The sequence below is a fragment of the Lathamus discolor genome, chromosome 4 (genome assembly GCF_037157495.1).
Source record: "Lathamus discolor isolate bLatDis1 chromosome 4, bLatDis1.hap1, whole genome shotgun sequence".
Lineage (NCBI taxonomy): Eukaryota > Metazoa > Chordata > Aves > Psittaciformes > Psittacidae > Lathamus > Lathamus discolor.
Genome location: NC_088887.1, coordinates 13,793,717 through 13,816,670, shown reverse-complemented (window position 1 = coordinate 13,816,670; position 22,954 = coordinate 13,793,717).

Below are 22,954 nucleotides of genomic sequence, written 5' to 3'. Positions count from 1 at the left end.
AATAGGAAACGAAGCAACTTAAGGCCAAAAAATTCCATTTGTAAATCACTGATGTTTACTGAATGTGTTATTTGTTGAAGGTCTTCCATTAATAATTTTAATTTAAGTTTGTTTATTTTAAAGCTAGCCTTGTTTGTGCGAGTGGGAACTTCCACTATTCCTTCTTGTCTTCATGAAAAAAACATAAAATGTGCAGTTTCACTTTTTTTATGACCAGATCATTTTGTAGATAACACAGCACTAATAAGGATCCCCCATTTGATATAAAAGGAAGCTAATGAAGATCAGTAGGTATTTACTCAAGGTGACTATCGGAAAAGATCCCATACCCAACTTTCTTTTTAAATTTGATATTCACTAATGTGTCAGTCTTCCAAGACCTCTCCAGCCACTGAGCCATTCTTCATAGCTTCTGTAAATGGTCATGAATTCAATCAAAAATTCATTGTCATTGCAAAGATTCTGGCCTTTATCAATTCTCTTCTCAAATGTTTGTTTCATCTGCTTTATGAGGTGCATGATTGTTTGTAGGTACTTTGAAATACATGAATATTTCTGTGATCACCTGACTGAAGTGGTGCTTATGTATTCCTCAGGAAACACTGATGTATCTGTCATGGCAAAATGGAACTGATATTCCACACTGATATTGCATGGTTTTTGCATTCAATATTTTCAGTGAAAAGATAGGAGAAAAGATAGAAGAATGAACTGTTAATGACAAACTGCTCATTCAGATCTCAAGGTATTATAGGCTGTCCTACAGCATGTCCTGGGAATGCAACTTCCCTCTTTTGGCTCACTTATTTATTTTCAACTCCATGAATTCAAGTTGCCTGTCCACAAGCTTCATCGCTTTCTGACCTGTGTGCTTCTAGCCATTTGGTAAGAACAATTGTAAGTCTGAACCATGAAAAATGTTCTTGGTAGCTGCAGTGGTGACTGACAGAGTAGTGGGGTTTTTTTTGTTCTCTATTAAAGTCAGTCCTATGTGTAATCAAGGCATTTGTTTGAGAGGAATCCCAGGCTCCAAGTAAAGAAACAATTTTTAAGTGTTTTTAAAGTTATGTTGAATATATTTCTGCTTAGAATGAAAATAAGTATGTGCTTAAAGACTTCGTTTTGCAGGGGTGTTTTCCTGGATTGGGACCTCTATTGAATCACAGTGCTATTTAGTCTACAGTTTGAAGTTCTTACTCATTTCTCTTGTGAATACTTTGCTGTCTTAGTTGTTATGAATAGAGCTCTTTGTTTTCTGTATCTGGAATTTAGTCTAAATAATGACCTCCGATGAAGTACTCCTGTAAGGTCACAAATGCTTCTCTGAGCCAAGCTAAAGTAAACATCCTAAATAATGATATTTTTTTTTTTTTTATGGACCTAATATATCACTGACAAATATTGAAAGTTCTCCAGTAAGGGAATGGCAACTCACCACCTCAGTTTCATTGACCTGTGGGCTGCTTTTCTTCTGAAGAGTTTGTTTAATTGCAAAGGACTGAACTCTTGAGTACTCACATGCAGCACATGTGGCTTATTTAAAACCAGTAAGTTTTGTTCAGAAGGAGATGGTTAAAATAAGCTGATTTTTGTACCGGTGAAAGTCCTTCATCCAGGCAGTGTAGAGATGTTCCGTTCTGAAGCACTCACTTCTGATGCAGAGTATGACGGACCTTACGTAATCTCTCATTGAGATGCCTGAACAGATAACCTGCTTTTTCCTTTAAGGAAAAATGATAAACCAAAATCCTGAGCACTGTTACTTGATCTCACTATTAGGGAAGCCTGCAGCTGTTCATATTTTCTCTCCGCAGCACGTGTCATTGTGGCAAATGGAAAATATTTTCATCCTCTAGGATTACAGAGCTGCTGAAAAGCCATAAACAAAACATAACTAGAATTGTGCATGTAAGTGACAGTTAATACAATCTCTCAGAAGAAGGTAAGGCAGAGAGGAAAAAAATACAAGAGAGAATTCATACTTTTGTTTGCAACAATACTCTTCAGAGAGTTTCAGAAGAAAGAAAAAGAGAGGAGAGACTGTAGTGGTAAAACAAGGGAGAATGCATTTACACTGAAAGAGAGTAAGTTCAGGTTAGATATAAGGAAGAAGTCCTATACTGTGAGGGTAGTGAGGCACTGGAATGGGTTGCCCAAAGAAGCTGTGAATGCTCTATCCCTGGCAGTGTTCAAGGCCAGGCTGGACAGAGCACTGGGTGACATGGTCTAGTGTGAAGTGTCCCTGCCCATGATAAGGGGTTGGAACTGGATGATCTTAAGGTCCTTTCCAACCATAACTATTCTATGATTCTATAAATTATTACATTTATCAGTGGAAATGTTTGCTTCCATTGTTCTCAAGCTAAACATAAACATGTAAACCTGAAGATAGTAGTTTTTATGGAGACATATATATGTGTGTACGTATGCATGTATTTAAAAGTAAAGCCCCAGTGTGTAAAGTGGGGATTTATTTCAAATCATCCATATCAGAAAAGTCACACTGATGTTTTAATGCACTTCAGTGGTTTCTGTTCCAGAGGCATCTGACAGGCTTGCAGGCCTTATTGATAATAATGGAGAATATGCCAATACTCCCATTTTAAGATCTGATTCAGAAGCTAAGTGACTTTTTCAAGGTCAGAGAGAAAGTCTGTGTCTTAATTCTTGTTTTCACCAGGTTAAGGCCCTAATTTTGTCTGTTTGTTTGGCTCTTTTCTTGTGAGGAGAAGGTGGAGTTAGCATTTTCCTCAGTGCTGCTGATCCTTTCCACATTCTACCCCTAATTTACCCCTGCAGCCTAGATGTGCTCAATGAAAAACTAAATGCTAAGAAAATAATCTGGAAACCTTTGGATTGTGTGTTGTAGCTGGTTAAAGTGTCTTGAAACAGGATTGGTGGTTCATGCCTCAGCAAAAGAAGAGTAGGGTAGTGCTGTTTATTCAGACTCAGAGAAGACACAGCATGTCCTCTGCTTTTCATACTAAAGAAGCTGGCAGCAATTCTTGACTTTTATCCGAACCCATGTATCTAGAGGTCTTCCATCTCCCTCCTTTCCCCACAGTCATGGCTCTTACTGGAGTGAGATGGCAAGGCAAAAGCATGTTACCTGTGTTTACCAAACCTCTCCTTCCTGTCATCCTGCTTCCTGTAGTGCACCTGAGCAGGGCTGATGGCAGATCTCAGTATTACAGGCTGCCTTTCGTGGGGCATCATTCTGGGAATCCTGCACAACAGTGACACGGGTACTCTTGAATGAACTGCACCACATCGCTCGAGTGGGTGCTTCTCCTGCTGGGAAAAGAAATTCTTTATAACTTAAATAGAAAAGTGGTAGTTGCAGCATGTATGTAGGAGGATCAAATTCACTGGGGTGATGTCCTAAATGTAAAAAAGACCTAGCAGTGCCAGAAACCACTTGTGTAGCTAATTAGGGGTGACCTGATAATCAGTTTTCTTCATCTGCAGAGTGTTTGAACAGAAAAAGCCAGAGGCATTTTTAAAAAGGGGAGGGAAAAGGTAGGCTTTAGAAATCTGGTTTTAGTCTTGGTGTATGTAGATGTATAGCTACACAGCTCCAGTGGGCAGCTGTCAGCCAGCCCTTCTCAATGCACAAGGAGCCGCACCAAAGATCCCAGTCATGCTTCCATACGTGAAAGTGCATGTGATATCTGTTACAAGTATAAATGAATTGAACCCCATCATGGCATGATCTGATGGCTATTTGCGATAGTGATAAGGCTGTTGACTATGAGGCTCAGAACAGAAAGGTCTTTATAGAAGGCATTGCTTGGTGGCTAAATATGGTCTGCTAATTCACCTCTTGCTTTTTCAAGTATTCAGACTAGTGTCTAGAAATAAACCCAGACATCTAGGCACTGAAACAAGAACAATATTTTAGGGTTTAAAAAGTTAATTCTGAAGATATAAACTGTCTACTGTTTAATGAGAAAAAAAAGTGACATTGTTACTACTTAAAAAATAATCTGATAAATGTGATGTGGTAACCAGCTGGGACTGAGTGTTCACCTCCTTACTGAGAGCACACAATAAATATAACAAAAGCAGAAAAAGGATTTTAAATGCTCTTTTCCTGCTTAGGTGACAGGAAGGCCACAGTCAGCAGAGCTGGAAATGTATATTTCGCATCATGGACGTCAGAAACATATGACATACTTCTAGCACTAAATCTATCCATTGCATCAGATCACATTTTCAAAGATGTACTGTTGAATTCATAGCTTTGATTTACCAAGTGTGTTTGGGGGGGGGAGGGGGGTGGAGAAGAGGGCAAGACTTTTCCATCCTTTTGAATTCTGACACTTAGAAAGCAACGTCATACAAGTGCAAAATACCTGGGCATTCTTCATGAAGAGATCTTTACTCTCTTGCTTTCTCTTTTGTGGGATCAACCCTTGGGAGCATACTGCAAGGTGACCAGTGATTTTACAATATTAATTCTAGGGCATCAGAGGAGTTATAAATCAGTGCAGAAGCCAGACAAAAAGGGGCGTTCATATCTTTGAGAGTCTGGAAGCGAGGGAACAGTTTTGTATTTACAGTTGGGCTTTGGCTAAGATTCTGCTTTATTTGATTTAATTAATTACATTAATCATGTAATTATGAATTTCACTTTCATTTGACTGATGACACAAAGTCATGATCTTTCTTCACAATCTGGTGCTGAAGTGCTGTTGGCACATCCACAGCACAGCGAGCAAGTGCCAGGACTTGGCACTCTCAGGCCCAGCAATGTCTCCAGCTCCTGTGGTGCGTTTGGGACAAGTTGCCAGTACTAGATTTCACTTTTGGGCCACAGTCCCAGAAGGATCCTGCAGCAGACAAGGATTGCCAGTGTAGATGCAGACAACACCTTTTCCTGCTAGTTTGTACTTTATACTTTCCCCTGCCATAATGTAGATGTGTGCCACTTGCTAACTGTAGTAGAAAAATTGCCCTTTAGAATTCCCAGCTTGTTTCTGAGATCTATTACACACCCAGAAGGGGGCAAAGTATACCTTATGCAATTAACATTATTTCAAGTGTGGTTTTCTTTTCCACTTTGGAATACAACTTTTGCACTATGAGAGGAGCCATAGTGACGTGGTGCAGCATGGCAACAGCTGAAGTCCACATCCAAAGTGACCTCACAATGGCTGACGTTAACAACTGGTTGTGTCTCAAAGCCATTTGATGATATCATTCCCTAGGTTAAAAAAAATCCGAGCTTTTTCTTGAGAGTTGTTGATCCATCTGGAATAAATAGCTTGAAAAACCATGGCTGTTGTGACTGCTGGATATTCTTGTGGCTTCAGAGGCCATGAGATGACTATGCAGGTTGGATATGGGCTACTACACCATGAGCTATTCAGAAAAAATGGGAACATTTACAAAAATCTGTCTTTGTAATACCCTTTTGTCTTGCATACTTTTGTCTTGCAGTTTGAGAGTTTTAACTGTGCCATCTAAGAGGACTGACATCTGAATGATATGTTAGCCCTTATTATTTTGAAATACAGGAACATACATGATTTTTGCAGCGGACTGGCTGTATGAATGGTTGGCTACCTTAATGAATTTCTCATTCAGAAGCTAGCATGGAGCTAACATCCATTTTACAAATTGAACAAATGGCTTGTAGGAGCAGGTGGCTGTTCACAGGAATTACTTCGGCAGGTCTGAGTTTATAAGGGAAGACTATCTTGTGCTTCATTTTAGTTATGCCTATACAGTTTCACTACAGATGGCAGTAGCAGTTTCCCCAGCAAGGCCTTTTAAAGACTTCACTTACCATAAAGCAATTGTTTTATGTCTTCCCCAAGGCACAAAAATCAGAACTGTGCCTTAGGAATTCTGGAATTCCTTTACAGTTGCACAAACACTGAGGCTACACCATAACATGCCTAAAATACTGGTTTCCTGTAACTAAAGTTGAATTGGAAATTATCATCTCACAGTATATGTAATACATAGTGGTTTGTGCCAGATCTACTAAAATATGTTTTTTTAACTTATTTCAGTTGTAATTTTTATGATTTATGATGACAGTTATTTCTCTGGCTTCGTGGGGAAAGCTATTGTACCCCTCGTCTAGAGACAACACAAAATAAAATGAAAGTAGTTATATTCTGTTATTGTAGTTGGTAAGGCAAGATGAAAAAAGAGCATCTTAAAAAGGAAGGGCCAATTGAAATGTTGCCTTCTTAATAAGTTTTTGAAATGTACATTTGTTGCTTGACATTTTTAATAGTCAAGACACTTCTTAAGTATTTCAAGATTGGTTCAGAAGTTTCAATTTTGTCATTTAGTTTAGCTGTAGCTTTTGGAAATCTTAAATTCCTTGGTATGGTTTTGATTTTTGGACAAAATAAGGAGAAACTAAGTAAGAAAGAAATTAAAAATCACTCTAGAATAAGAAATTAATGTCAGTAAACATATTATTTTTGTTGCATTACTTGGTAGAACGTCATTGCCTCTATGAGATTTCTCTCTCTTCCTTTACCTTAGATTTCCCAGCAAGATGGCTCTTGGTGTATTTTGTGTAGGGGCCATTTTTATTATTTTGTGGGAATACATGTACATATAATAATTCAGATAATTAATCACATCTATTGTCTGTCATCTCTGGCACACTTACAAAAACATGACAGATCTGTCCAAATTTTGGCTTTCCCTTTGGGAAAATACAACTACTGTATGTCAAAACTTGCCAAATTACTGCATGTAAAATCCCTACTCTTGCTACAATGGCGATAGGTCATATTCAAATACTTTTTTTTTTTTTTTGCTACCATTTTAATGTGAATATTTAGTTAATATGCTAGTAACTTTCATATCTTATATTAGATGGTGCCTGTGATAATTGATGAAAGAATATTAATTTACATACGATAACACTCTAGACCTGCATTTTTAAAGAATAAAAGTACATTATTTAGAGGCAATAGCAGCATAGTTTGCAGTTATCTAAAATCATATGTTTTGTTTTGTCTGAACACTGGACAAGAGTTACGTGTGACTCTGTAGGTCCCAAGTGATGACATGATATCCGTTAACTTCTTTAGTTTGTAGAGTCACGAGTCACCATCAAGATCTGAACATTAAATTAGTGAAAGAAAAAAACTGATTATTTTCTTTAAAATTCAATTTAATCTTACTTATGTGACATGCAAAGACAAAAATGCTTTGTAGTTCAACAACATCTTGACTGTGAACTACAGCCCATCATCCATTATAGCTCCAGCTTTGTGCATGGAAGGGATACATTGCCTTGCATCCCCCTGATACTTTCCAGAACTGAAAACTGTAGCCAACATTAAAGGCATTCTGCGGTGATTTTCTTGTGAATTTGACACCAGTGATAAAAAGCAGCCCTGCAGCACCCACACTTAACCACTAAATTTCAGGCGCCAGTGGCATGGTGTCATTTTGTGTCCATGAAATTACCTGTGGCATGTATTTCCCTCTCTGATAATCATGTTCAGGGTACCTGTAGGAAAGTGGCTGCCCTGTGTCAGTATCTCAGAAAAGGTGAAATTCATTGAAGGTGGGTGCAATGGTTAAGACCGAAATGCTGTATGAGAGTAGTGTAGCATCCTGGAAGTTGATATGCTTATTGCAAAGTGAGAAAGAGAAGCCAGTCTAAGAGAAAAGAGTCTTAGAGATGGGTTTAAACTGAAGCATGTGGGGAACATTTTATTCCAAGTTCTTCTTGGAGTCCTTATTCTGGAATAGCATGTGTAGGCAGTATGTCATTTCCCTCTATATCTACCACCTCATTAATACAGGCTGGCAGCAGGAAAAGACAAAAAGTAAGAAGAATGTGCAAGGCTTGCTGCATATAGTAAAAGGGGCTTTTGCATACTGCAAAAACAGGTTTCCTTTGGGTGTCTATTCTGTGTTATCGCTAGTGATCACTGAGAACAGTGCTTTCCTGAATACGTGCTGTTAGATTGTGCCACCTGTCTGAGCTGCCATAAAACCTACCAACCAACTTGTGAAAGCCTGGACTTCATGTCAACACCAGTTCTAGTTTCAAAATGCTAGTGAAGTGAAACCCAAAAGGCTTAGTCTCTAGTATATGGGGGGAAGCATATAGTGTATGTGCATACCCTTGCATTACATATACAAACACAGGTTTTGGGTAGAGGATGTAACAACAGATGGTTACTGGGGAGAAGATTTAATAATACTGTGCTCACACCTCATATTTCCACACTAGCAGCTGTGCAGGAAAGTTATGCTACTTTGGGCTTCATCCTCATGAGATGCAGAGAGATCTTCTTTCTGAGGAGTGGGAGCTCTCAAACGTGGACTACGGGGAGCTCATTTGCACATGCTTCAAAACCTGTAGCTGGAGACCTGGGGATTTTGTCTGTGTCAGAACATCTGCAGGAGGTTTATTTTTCATCTGCAAAGTAGCTGGCTTGTTACACAGGTAGGGTCTGAAGTCTCCCAGGGGTTTCAAGGTTCACAAGGCCATGAAGGTTGTCTTGTTCTCTGTCACTGTCATTGGTTTGGATCTGTTGAGCTCCAGCATGGTTAATTTTCTTTCACCTGTACCTCCATGGATGAAACACATGAATTCTCCCAAATTCAAGGCAGGACTGAATTTGGTGCTCACTGTTTCTTTGGCACTGACCCCATGTTTTATCCAGTATGAGTCAAAACAGGAACTGTCAAAGTGAGTAAATGATGGCATATTTCATGCTGAGGGGTGGTAAGATGACTCAAGGTTACAGGAATATTAGAGAGTGTCAAAATGGAAAAGGAGCGCCTCCCTACACCTTTGCATTAATTATTTTTAGGTTGCATTACCAACTGACTTCCCACTTGATTTGTAAGGTGCGTGCCAGTGGAATGTGGCTTTTTAGTTTGTAATTAGTCTCTGCAGCTTGTGTATGGAAGTATTCATAATACTCTCTATTTGATCAAAGGTTTTGAAATTATCTTGCATCATTCATTTGTATAAAGCACACTCTCTGTATTTTTAGCACAGTAGAGCTAAACTAACTGACTGTAACTTCTTGTAAGGTAATCTCAGGAGTTTAGAGAGAAGGAAAAGTGTTACAGTTTTTATTTCTTTTTAGGTCTTTTATGACCTAAACTGTTTTTCATCATGGAACTTATTGCTAAAAGAGTTTTCTGAAAAGAAAACAGTGTTTACAAAGTAAACATTTTTTCTGGCTGCCAGATTGTTTGCTGTCCGGGAAGCAAACGCATTCTAGTTCATTACATATATTTTGAGAGTATGAAAGGAAAATAAGTTTATACATTTTAAAAGCGCAGCGCACAGACTTTCCGGCTGGAACCCACTTGGGAGTCGTAACACATTTCCAGGACCTCCCCTAGTGAGACTCCTCAGATATCAGAGTAGTAGTGACTCATCGACCGCAGGAGAGGCAATTGAATTAAAACTTAAATATTTATGCGTCTGACTCACTCAAATTGCAAAACAAATAGAGCCCAATTTCTGGGTGAGATATCTGTTTTTCTCAAGAAATGTTGGAGCTGGTATTTCAAGAGCTGCAACAGTCTGAATTTGGCTGTAGGTCCTTGTTTTTATACCACTTCTCTTTTTTTAAGTGGTTTTCACAGCTTTAGAACTATAGATGTAGGGCTATTATAACTTGGTTATTAAATATGTCTGGAGTACTTGGTAAGAGTGACAGAAATTGAATTTGTATCGAATTGTTCAACACACTTTTTTGCAATCGTAGCTATTGCTTTTGGATGTGCTGCCTGTCCAATGTAAAGGCAGCTGTAAATGCTACTGTGTTAGAACAACGTCATCCTCCCATCACTTCCCAGATACATAGGCGACTCTCTGAGATGAAGGATAATGAACCGCTGAGCAAAGAAAGAGATGCTGTAGCTACTGCTGTCAAGCTCTGTTTTTGCCATGTCCAGAGACTGACAGTAACAGCCACTGGGTTCAAATATCTTGCTCTCCCCAACATAGCATCAAGATCTTTGTGGAGAAGTTGGGGTTTATCCTCTGCATTTGTATCTGAAGCTGGTCTGGGTAACCATGCACAGTGCAGATGTGGCTACCCACACCCCACTGCAGTTAGGTGCTGGCTCTGAAGAGGTTTCATTCTCCATGTCAGTCTGTTTGGAGGAGGCTATAATACATACCTAATTACCTTACAGCTAACAAACCTTAGCAGATCCTACATATTGAAAACTGAGTATGTGCCTGCTACAGTCACAATTTGAGTGTAACTATTTTATTACACATTTTCTGGTCCAAAATCCTGGTTTCCAGGCTGCCTTTGAACAAGAAGTACAGGCACTTGTCTGTCATCAGCAAGATATGAGGTATTTCATGAGACCACAAATAAAGCTGTTGTTTTGCAGACCCAAGTAGAACAAGTGTTTGTTTTCCTTAAGACAGCTTTTTGAACAACACAGAAGTGTGATCTGAAAATATAACCAAACGTTCTATTCAACATTCTTTATTTTGAGGATGTCTGATGTGCTTCTGCAGCTCTTCATGGCCCAAGAAAAAAATATACAGCTTGTTCCAGTTGGGTTTTTTTGGAGGTTTTTTAGTGTTCTTATTTAGCCTCAAATCAGAAATATCTTCTGACACTCCTATTTCCAGGTCTTAAACAAATTTATAGATTTGGCTTAAAAGATGGCATCAATATGTTCAAGTTTAAATTCTACTTGTAGAGATGAATTATCCAGCTGTAAGTCATAATGCAGTCTCATTAGGCTCTTTTTCTGATGCTGAATGACTCTGCTTTGCAATGTGTGTTGCGTATCCTTTTTCTTCTGGTTGCAGTAGGATTGATTCCACATACTGGATAAAATCAAATTAAGCTGGATTTTTGGAAAATCTTGTTTTCTTTGATCAACTTCAGCTTCACAAATGCTTTGAATTAAGGATGATCGGTCCCATCCCTAGCTGGAGTTGTGACTGCAGCTTCATATGGTACAGTTGTTCAGCATAAAATAAAATTCACATTACAATATGATTTTGTGTTTACAGGTATGTGGGTTTTATAATTTAAAAGACATTTTAGGATAGTATGATATGAGATTTCTTTCTTTTTCATCACACAAAAGTATTTGACTAACTGAGAGTGTTGCTTTTGAATACGTTGGGTACTCTTTTTCCCTTAAATTCTGTTGTGCTTGTTGCAAGGGAGCTAAGTCTTTGGCTATAACAAAAGCTAGGAAGAGTTCATCCAGTGTAAAACAAAATAAATATACCTTGCTGCTGCCATCTCTGAAGGTCATAAAAATATTACAGATTTGAGGGAGCTTGATCAGTTTACATAAGGGATTACAAACTGGGGTTGCCTGTAATACCAAGGGACTGGTCTTGATGACTGAAGAATTTTCTTCCAGGTTTTCATTATTAAAACCCAGCCATAGGAGAGAAAACAAAACCATAATCACTGCTGTATTATATTAGATGCTCGGTACATAGTCTGCTGCTCAGCCAATAAATGCTGTGTTGCTGAAGTCCACCAGCTGAGTGAATGAGACAGCTGAGCGTCGGATGCTGCCCAAGCTGAGAATCAGAGAGACCAACACTTTACAGATTTCCACTTGCATATTTGCACATTGTAAACAGTACATAACGGGTTACGCCGGGAGGACCTACACTCTAATCCATGTAAGAAGGTGAAAAAATGCCAACTTTTCCTTTGGGGCCTCTGACATCAAGAATCTGAAAGAGCATTCTGTTTGGTTTGCTAAATTTTGCAGGGAAATCAGCAGCATGTTTTAGGCATAGTGTCAGAAGCTGCTTATAATGCTAACAGACAAAAAAAATTCACTTGAGAGCAGCCTTCCCTGGGCCATTCTGTTGGTATGGTTTCAGTTCCATTTCCACATCATTTCAGCCTGTTAAGAAGAAATAGCAATTATGGCATCCAGTTGTTCCTGGAGCTGCCTTGTTGCCACTTCCTTAAGAACTCTTTGCAGTCTGGCAGCTATTTCACTGTTTAGGTTATGACAAATTTTTTTGTCTTCAGTAAAAAAAGTCTACCCACATTTTGTTGTAACTGTCCTCTCAAAGGAAAAGATTAATGACTATTGCAAACTGCCTGATGTTTTGATGTCAGCTTTATATTTGTATCAGCTCAGCATATATCTGTTGAAAACTGCATTTGTTGAAAGCAAAATGAACCAGCAGAAATCGTGTGCCTGGGATTACAGGTTTTCCTTAAGGGCCAGGAAATTAAGTTAAAATAATATATTTTTAGTATGCTTTTCAGGAACATATTTGTGGCTTGAGTGCTTTCAAAGAAGCCTTAGTGATGCTTCTAAAGATTGCCTAAAAGCTTTAATTATATTATTTTACAGCCATTTTAATCTCATAATTCTTATTCTTCAGGAGAACTGAAGACCTAAGGTATCTGCTATGAATTATTATATGCAGAACTAAGATCTGAATAAGGAAGAATAGATGTAATGTGCCACGTTTCAAGCGTACCATAATTTATACACAGTCAGTGAAGAGAAAGGTAAAATGTGAGCCTTGTATTTTCTGGGATGACTCATGACTATAATAACTTTTATTCTTTTGGCTGACTTGGCACTTTGAAAGGATAAGAACTCATTCTTTGCTGAGTAAAGATAAAGTGAGCAAAATCTCTTGAAATACCCTAGTGATTTTTGTCATTGAAAACAAAAAAAATATCCAGGCTTCAACTGTGCAGAGCTCTAGCACAGTCACCTCCTTTTACACTTCTAAATGCATCAGGATTCTTATCCTTTGTAAAACTGTTTCAAGAAGTTATAATATAAAATTAAATACTGTGTACTACCAGTGTTATCCACGCAAAGATGTGTTATGCATAATCCACCCTTGGCAAAGCTTATGCTTGTAGAGTCTTATCTAGCATGATTGTTTAACTCTCATTCTTTAGCTCATCTTATTTTTTCAGTTGATTTTTAACACACCTCATCTGAAACTTCTCCTAAGATTTCAAATGACACAAGTGTTTTCACAGAGGATATTTCTTGGTTCCGGAAGAAAGATAAGATGAACAAAACTTACTTGCTTTTGTCGACAGGTTGTTATTCTCTTAAGGAATAAGAAGTTTTATAATTGCAGGTGAAGGCCAGGTAAAGAAGTAGCAGAGAGTCACTGAAAAGTACAACTAGGAGCTCATGTGAAAATTGTTCTAAAAATCAATTAAAGCCAATGGTGGGGTTAGAAATAATGTCCCAAGAATCACCACAGGGCTGGTGGTAAGAGTTGCTTTAATCAAAAAGCCTCAGTGATTGAAGCAAGGGGCTAAGGCAAATGCACCAAGGTAAAGAGAACAGTGGGAATTGTCTGTGGCTTTTTACGTTACTTTTCTGTTTTCATTGTGTGTGCAGTTTTCTGTCTTTTAGAAGCTAAGTACTGGAGGGTTTATGTTTTTGACCCTCTGGTCCACTTTGGGTACTCAGTGTACGAGAACAGTGTAGAAGAGGAAAATAGCCCATGTGGTGGAGCACCACAGCTTCAGGTTTATTGGCTTTTCATCTTTCCACAACATGAATTTGTCTGAATTTCTGTAAGACAGCCCAGCATGTTTTCTCAGCAGGGCTATTAAAGCAGTTGTTCGATATTACTTGTTTCACATGCAGAAGTGAAACAGTATTTATTTATTTATCTATCTTTATGTTAGCATTTGGTTCAGGTTGTTAGGGAATTGCAGTGAATTCTAAGAGCGCTCAATCACCGTAGAATGTCACAGTTGATAACACAGCACTGAATGATATTTTGGAGAAGAAATATTTTTGGCTTTGTTTTCTGTTGGTTAATACAGATGTTATTATTGTTTCCAGAGAGACGAAGGTGCCGGATAGCAGCTGTGAGCAGTGGGAGCCTCTTCCCTCACAAATGCTTTGAAATTGACCCTGGATTTCAGTGTTACTTCAGCTCCCAAACTCATGTAACATGCTGTGGGAAACAGGCTAATGGTTAGGTGCTCAGGTAAAAGGACTGAAGAGTTTCTGAATAAGAAAGAGCTAATTTAGTGTGAGAGGATCCAGCAGATGATCAGCTTTCCCAAAGGAAGAGCAGGGGCAGATCCACAGCCGGTTCTTCCAGGCACTGGCTGACTTACTTACTTCTAAACCAGCCGGCTGCCATGAGACTGTCCACAACACAGGCTGCCATTTACTGTCAGCAATCACTGCTGCTGTATGTTCATCATTATTATTTATTTTAAATAAGCTTGAACCAAAATGAATATGTGGTTCGAAAACCCAGCTGGAATCGAGTAGGTTCCAAACTGGCTGATTTTTGCAGCCTGCATCCATTCTCTGCCCAACAGAAAATCACTGGCAGAGCTTTCCATCAGAAATGTAATCAGCCACATTAGGGAGTAAGCCAGGCAACAAGAAAAGGGACACACTGAAGTGGTTTAGAAGAATGTTGTAGTTCACCTGCAGAGGGTCGCTTTGTATGAATGCTGGAGTGGAGTAATCACAGATCACTTCCTGAATACGATTTACAGACATGTCGCTATGGATGTGAGACCCAAGTTCCCTGCAGAGGAAAAATATTTTAGGTGTACCCTTTGCATCCTCAGTTTATTGCAATATTTCATACTAGGTGCAAACCTTGCTTTCAAGGTTTTTTTCTCACTGGAAGCATGGAGAGTTGCAGGTGTCTGGGTAGTAAGGATCAGGCATGCTGTGGCTGGCTCTGGCTGTGCTGAAGTCCCTGTGTGTCAGCTCAGTTTGCTATGCTAAGCAAGGCCCTTCAGGAGGTGAAAGCTGGACACATGATACCTGTGCACATATAAATATTTTTGGTATAAATAATGTATCCTGGGGCATTTAGTGGTCCCTCCAGAAATACAAACCTCCACTATTGTGATCCTAATCATTGTGTAACTCTCACCTGTGAACAGGCTATTGTGTTTGACATCTGTGAAAATCTGCTTCCTACTTGGGCATACTGCCCTCTCAGTGAAGTGTACTAAATCTTCTCAGCAGGGAAAATAACCTTAACTGATAGAGATAACATAGCTTGGAGTCCATAGAGATTTATCATGGTCAGTACAACATTGAAGTCCTTCTATTGTGAATTAGCTCTGGCATGCATATTATTCTGCTAATTCTACAGGGTCTGTGACCAGATCCTGTAGAAGTTCAAAAGTAGGAAATGCATACATTTAAACATACAGGGAAGTAAACAGTATACAGAAATGAATGTTAAAATGTCAGCTGTTTTCTGAACACTGGGTAATATAAGAATAATGCAGTCTGAGAATGTACTTAGGTTTGGTACTGTTGCCGAATAATCCCAGTCCCCAGCTGCAGTAATTCCTACTGTGTGCAGAGGAGCCACCAAGAAGGTGTGGCAGTCAGTAAGCCAGAGTTGTGAGACTTTTCAGCAGGGCCTGTTGTGATAGGATGAGGGGTGATTTTGGTTTTAAACCAAAAGAGGAGAAATTCAGGCTGGATGTGAGGAAATAATTTTTTACACTGAGAGTAAAATACTGGCACAGATTGCCCAGAGTGGTGGTGGATGCGTCATCCCTGGAGACATTCAAAGCCAGGCTGGATGTGGTTCTGGGCAACCCGATCTAGATGATGTTCCTGCTCATTGTAGGAGAGTTGGACTAGATGAGCTTTGATGGTCCCTTCCAACCCAAACTATGCTATGATCAGTGAGTTGCAGGATGGGATAGCTTTCCTGGGTTGCTATCATCAAGCATCCTCTAGATCAATCAGTCTCAAAGTTGGGAAACAGAAATCCTCCAATGTAGTGCCTTATACTTACACTGTGGGCACAAAAAGTTTGCTTGGTACTCTGCAGTATAACTGCTACAGATATTTTTTGGTTTTTGACTTAGTCCAGCTGAATTCAAACCCAAGAATTTTTGCATAATCAGAGAAGATGCTCAATCCATCTTGCATTTTTTTATTTTAAAGATAATCTTCCTTTAGTGCCTTCTGCTTCATTTTGCAGCAGCACAATCCCAAGAGATAGAAAGATCTGAGAATCAGCTAATCCGAGAAAATAGTCCTTGAAAGAAATTCGTAAATAGATTGTTCCAGGAATTACTTCAGCTGGAAAGTGCAATGTAAATGTCTCTTTTTGGATATTGGCATTTTATAGACTTGCTTCTCAGTGTCAAGATTCACTTAGTTAATGCCATATGAACCTATTTTCATAAATGAAACATTCATCCAAATATTACAGGAAACATGCTTGTAAAGGACTTTAAACTGTCTCACAGGGTACTGTAACATTTTCCCCCATGAGCCGCTCCTATGTATAATACCTAATCTTGCTATCAAAGCAGTCTTGTAACAGAAAGAGTAACCCAAGCATAATTACCTCCTGATTAATCAGCTCATTTGCATATTTGCTGCTCCAGTGCCTGTGGCGATATTATGCTAAACACAGATGGGTTCTCTGATTCTTCTCACATTTAGGTTTTGGTGCAGCTGCATGTTAAACCAGTGGTGGGAATAGCAACACAGATGTAGCTACAGCTAGTCCGGAGAAACCTGAGCAGAGCAGTTTCACCTTTATTGTGTGGGACTGGAATTCCTTAGGGGTTATCTCCTTCCCTGCACATATTTGGAATTTTTTTACTAATCTTGCCCTTCTGCATCACATCCTAAATACATTTAACATGTGGCAGTGATTTCCATTCCAAGTGTGTTGTTTGGGACTCCTATTAACAACAGTTGCTGAAATGTTTAGCGTGTCTCCCTGATGTGCATTGTCTTTTGCTTCTATGTAATGTCTTTTCTTTTTGGTCTTTTCTCTTTAAAAAATCAGTTAACTCAGTCTACTACATATAAATGAACTAAGTAATCTTTCTTCATCTCTAACACTGTCTAATAGGTTAGGTATATTTTAGTTCTCTCAACACCCAGCATGGACAGAAATCTGGGCTTGATAGAGCCAGTTATCAGATTTACTACAGCTGGTCCTGTATTTCATCATTCTCTAGCCACGTTATAAAAAGATGCCAAGAAATAACGTTGTGCTCCATAATTTATCACTTGCTTACACATGAACAGACATTTGTATCCTTTTCAACTCTCCCCATCTCTTCTATCCTTCCCCAGATTAACTTGGTTTGTAATTTGATGGTTTAGTTCCAGCACTTGTCTGTCAAAAGCAGCCATATTCATCCAGTAGTCTGTAAAAGCAGGTGTTTAATATTATTGTCCAATATTGAAGAATAGTAGCCAGCCTCTATGCAGATGTCCACAATTTTGAGTGGTTTGAAAAGAGATTTGTTCTAAGTATGTGCACTTTGAATTCACATGGTATTGCAGATTAAGTTGTCCTTTTCCACAAAAAAAAAAAAAAAATCAGGGGAAGTGGGGTGTTATTTCTTTTTTTTTTTTTTTTTTTTGAGGGTTTTCTTAAATATCTCAAGGATTTTGCGTTATTATTCTAAACGCATTGTGAATCCTCAGCTCCTTGAAAGCATTTTTCCTATGCTATAACTGGGAGAAAGATACTTCTAATCTCTTTGAGGTACAGAAAGCTGTATGGGTAAAACTGCAGCTTAGCCACAGTGGAAGAAGTTATCTGTTACAAAAGTACAGTAGAGATTTCTTTCTAGATTTGTCTTCAAGCTGATGAGAAATAAAGATTGTGGAAGAGGTAGGTGCTTTACTTAGAAGAAGCTAGATCTACTGAAAAGGAGTAGAGTAAAAACCCAAGGATTTTTCACTCTGTAGATGTCTGAAGTTCTTTTCAACAGGCACAGAATGAACGTGGTTGCTGAAAATGAAGTTAGTGGAAAGCTGTATATTAGCCCAGTGATTTTAGTTCTGAGCTAGACACCATTTTATAAAGTTCTAAGATATATTAAAAGTGCAAATCCACAATGAAGAGGACAGTGATGTGTGCAGGATGAATGAAAGCATCGATAATATCACTCTAGTATTTTCTAGATAGTTTTTATTCTGTAACCTATTAATTTTAATGATATTTAATTTGGGAGACACTTAAATCTGTTGCAAAACCATGTCCTTTAAATTCTGATGACTTAAATGATCTAACTTTTTAACTATGCTGCATCAGCAGAATCCTCTGCATTACCTTCAGTGTAGGTGGGAAAGAGCTGGCTTTTCTATTTTCTCAAAAACACTGGCCGGTGTGGGAAATGAAATTTAGAAAGCAGCTTGATTTACTGCAGCAGTGAATTTGCTTCCTGGACATATTCCCCATGTCTCATGCTACACTAGCACCAAAAAAGTTGCACTTTGGGATTCCTGGGAGTTAAACTAATGTGTAACTTAGCACTCATGGAAATATATACAGAAATGAACTTCTAGGATGAAAAATCTTAAGTTAAAATCGGAAAATTGCTGCTAATAATCAGCTTTTCTTAAAAAGAGATTCAGAATGTCAACTGGCATCTTTCTGCCTTTTTCTTCACTCCCTTTTTCTAAAGTTCTTTAGGAAAAACCTTATTAAAAACAGCTTCTTGAAGTTTTAATGTTTTTTTTAAATTTCTTTAGCATGATCTAATACAAAACTAACACTATTAATCTTTATATTAAGTAATATAATAACACCAGTCACCTGACACCAAATGGCCTTTTTGAATTCCTCATTTTTATTTAATTTCTTTGCAAGAGCATTGGTGAATACCATTTATTGAAGTACGTATTTCCCTGGGCAGCCGATCTGCTGATCTTTGCAGAGATGCTTCTGCAGAGTTCTGGAATATGGTGCCTAGTGATACTGATTTTGTGTATGTGCTCATGCCACATTAACAACATTTGAAGGCAAATGATGCACAGCCTGTGCTTTCAAATGCATACTTTCATAATGCAAGTCTTTATTAGAGAGGTGTTCAGTCTGGCTGCTTTGCTACAGCAAAGCTACCAGCTGTTCCTCATCAGGAATCATACTGTACCAGGATCTGCTCTTGGACTACTTACCTGATTCACATGTAGTTCATGAAACAGCCATTGCCATGTATTGACTTTCTGTCACTATTCATCTGACAGAATTTGAACCAGTAACCTACAGGTGATAGGCAATATATTCCTGAATTCTCTGAGTCTTTCTATCCTGTCACTACTTTGTTCATATTTCAAGATTCAGAATAAATGAAATTTCAGCATATTTATAGCCCATAGCTCAATATAAATATATGCTGTTTTCCAAATTCTGAAGGTCGTCTGTGGGTATTTGGCAAATTTCTTTCTCTGAAGATCATTACAGGTATCTTTCAGATCATGGCTGCACATTTTTACACTAAAAGCTCAAGGTGTCTTGAGTGACTCTTTTTTTTCTTTTTTTTTTTTTTTGTAATCCGTATCTGGAAATACTTTAAACATAGGAAAGATTTTAAAAACCTGTGTGTCTGTGCTCTGCTGTGCTGACAGATTAACATCCTAGCATGCGATTCCATAGTGTACTTCTCAGGAAACTTCCAGCATCAGCTGATGAAATTACAGCATTCCTTCTAGGCCAGCACAAGAATGAGAGTTTTTAAGAAAGGCATCTTTTGGGTTCTTTTAGCCCTCTGAAGTGTCAGGGGTGGTTCTTCAGCATCTCAATTCCTAACCCCAGAGAAAGGTTTGGAGATTTTAGCTCACTGTCACAGAACTGGGATATCTGTAAAGAACACTTAAGAAAATACTGATTCTAGAAATAACAGACATATTATAAACTGTAGTAAAGCCTATTCTTGAGTCACAACATAACAGCTTCTCAATTTCCTTAATGTTTTCTTAAGCTGGTGAAGCATCAGTGTTTTAGGACTCTACCTTGTTTGTGATTTTTCACTTTGCAGTCTTTAAGAACTCTTACAGCTTTATTTTCTGTTTAGAAATGCAAAGTATAGAAGAATAATTTGAAAGAAATAATTTTAATATTGTAGTTTCAATAATACACGATGCTGGTACTTCTTACTCTTTTTAAATATTTTGAAGATGTTTGTTTTCTGCATGTAATAAATGACAGAGCTTTAGCTTGTCTTTCCTGTGCTTCTGACCCAAGGTTTTAGATTGGATTTTGAGGTATTTTAAGTGATTTTATTAGTTTGTTTAAATAAGAAACTAAAAACAAACAGGCAAATGGAAGGGAACAGACTATGTGAAATCATGAGTCATTAACTGAACATTCTCTCAAAACTTAAATATTTAGAATTTATCTTTCCTGTTCTTATCTGAGGGTTAAACAATAGAGAGTATCAACAGTATGTCATCTGTATTGCACAGGCACATTCCACAATTGTGCTTGACTTGCTTTAGGTTATAGGAATTCTTGTTAGAAAGGTTGTAAATTTCAAACAATATGTGTTTAAAAAGTTGGTGTACAAACCTATAACCAAAAGGAGTTTTCTTTGTCCTTAAAGTGAGGGCAAGGAAAAAACTTCTTAGAAAGCACAGGGATTGTTTTATTAAGTAGTACATTATTCATATGAAGTTCATTCTAGCCACAAGTACTCAAGGAATGGTCCATCAAACAAAAGATCAGGTGAAGCACTGACATCTCGTAAGTGCTGGCATTTTTCACTGAACTATGAATAGCAATGTTGTGTTCAGACATCAAGTGTCTTGCTGTAGAAATAATGAAACAGTATATTTTATTTTTTTTTGTCTTCATATGCCATTTACCTCTTTGTATGCTGTGGAGAAAACTGTCATGCCAGCTGGATAGTTAAAAGTAAGGCTTGAACATTTCCATGGTTTGCCTTCTGCAAGCTGCCTGTGCTTTCCAATGGGTACAGGACTGTTGAGGGAAAAAGAGAAAATGAAGTCTCTGAAAACAGACTGATATAAAAAGAATCTGACATTAGGATAGTTTATATCATTGCTATTCTGTTATTCTCTTGCTATTCCATCCAGTAACAGATATATGTGTTTCCAGAACAGCTCCATACAACTACAAGAAAAGATTCTTAAAATGAAGTAAAAGAAGAAAGGATAATCTTCCTTATTATACTTGTTAGTAATGAGTGTGTGTGCTTGCCTTTTTTATAATGATGAGCATAAGAAAAAGTAAAAGTAGTGTAAATCTGGAATTGTCTTCTTCCTTTACTACTTGCATCTCTACTATGGCTGATAAACGTATTTCCAATTCATCTGAGAGGACTGATACATTTCTATAGACAAAATTAATAACAGACAAAAATTGCTGACATACCTCTGCAGTACAATCACTTATGTATCTCAACCCTACTCTCTTCGTGATAGGGTTTCCGCAACTTGTATTTCTTTCTTCTGCCACCACACAAAATAACACAAGCTGAATTTTGAGCAAGTGGAATTCTGATTATTCAGAATGCAAGAAGTGTTTCTGCCAGGATGGTTGGTTTGCATAGTTGGGAATTCCATCTGATAGCTATCTCAGAGTTGGTTGTATTAGCAGGCATATAAAAAAGGGAAATGCATGGCATGCATAGATGGAAGATTTTTATAAAAGTACCCATGATCTGGTGGTTTAATATAACTTCTACAGATTCCTCAAGGAGTAAATGAGGTAGTACTTTCTGTGTCTTAGTTGTTATATGAGATTAGACTTTCATCAAAGAACATTTGTATGGTTTTTATAAATGAGAAGAGTAATACCACATTAAAAATTTGAATTGATTTTAATGCCTGCAAATATTGGTCTAGAATTAGCTGGAAGTTTCCTCTCTCTTACACAGTTACATACGAATGTTCTTCTATAATGTTAGTATATCTTTTATTAAAGATGTCCAGAAAATTCAAATGGTTCCTAAAAGCACCTATGCTGATAAGTATCACTACATTCTTCTCCCTCTTGTTCTGTGTCACACATCTCACTTCTAGTTTGCATTTTGAAATTGCTCCTCGTTTTTCTTTTCAGAGTTCTATTATTCTAAAATAGCTGAATAAAGTCACATTTAAACTTGAAGATCTGTTTATTTTCGCCCATTTTTTTTTTCCTGTTTACCTCTGCTTTTAATTCACATTTATTTTTCAAGTATTTACAGTATGACTCTATAATGGTAGATCTATTATAACTGAGTTCTACAGGGACTGAAATGCAGGCCTGTTTAATTTGCTTTGTGTTTTTTAATGCATTTAGAACATCATCATAGAAGCAGAGGTTAGATAAATGCAAACAAAAATGAAGCAACTGAAGGATGAGAAATCAGTCACATTATATGTGGGAGGATTAATACTTCCCCAGTATCTCAGTGTTCTCCATTGCACCATGACTTGATGTGCTTATGGTCTCATACAGCCTAGGTAAACTTAAGAAAAACCTTCATATTATGTTTCTTCCCAAATTGGGATAGGAAAGGAAATATAGTAAGACATTTTTCTGTATCCCGTAATAAAGTTTTCACAGCTGGGCTTTTATTGTTTGCAGACTAAGTATTCCCTAAGGAAAAGATCCAAATCCCCTTTGAGATTAGTGGAAGTCTTTGACTCCAGTTCAAAGTCATAGAGTAACATGTAATCTCTGTCTTAAAATGTGGTAGCTGTTATCTCATCCTTCAAGAGAACTTCTCTGCATTGGCATGAGAGGGCAAACAGCAGACACGAACAGCAGCAGGAGGGTCTAGCAGATGAAACACTACCCACTATCCTCTTCAGGAAACTGATGAAGCATAGTTACAGGAGTTATGTGCAGCTTCAGGTTATAAAAGACACGTAGCTTTGCATTACCTTCTGATTCAGACTTTATATTGGAAAAATAGAACATATATTACTCTACTAGTTTCTGGGGGAGGGTTTACAACAAATTCCAAAATCAGACCCCTAAACAACTTCTTTTTTTTTTTTTTTCTGATTTTCAAGCAGAAGTATTTCTGTATAAAATCTCTGATTTTTTATTTTCACAACTGATTTTGAAACACCACTTGGGGGGGAAGGGGAAGGGGAAAAAGAAGGACAAACCATCTGATGTCCTTTGCTTTCTTTGTTGAAGTTCCACTGAGTCATTCTGAGATAAATGGAAATTTCTTCTTCAATCCAAAGCTTAATTATGGTAATTAGCCTGTGCAATTTGTAAAGTTTGGCAGTC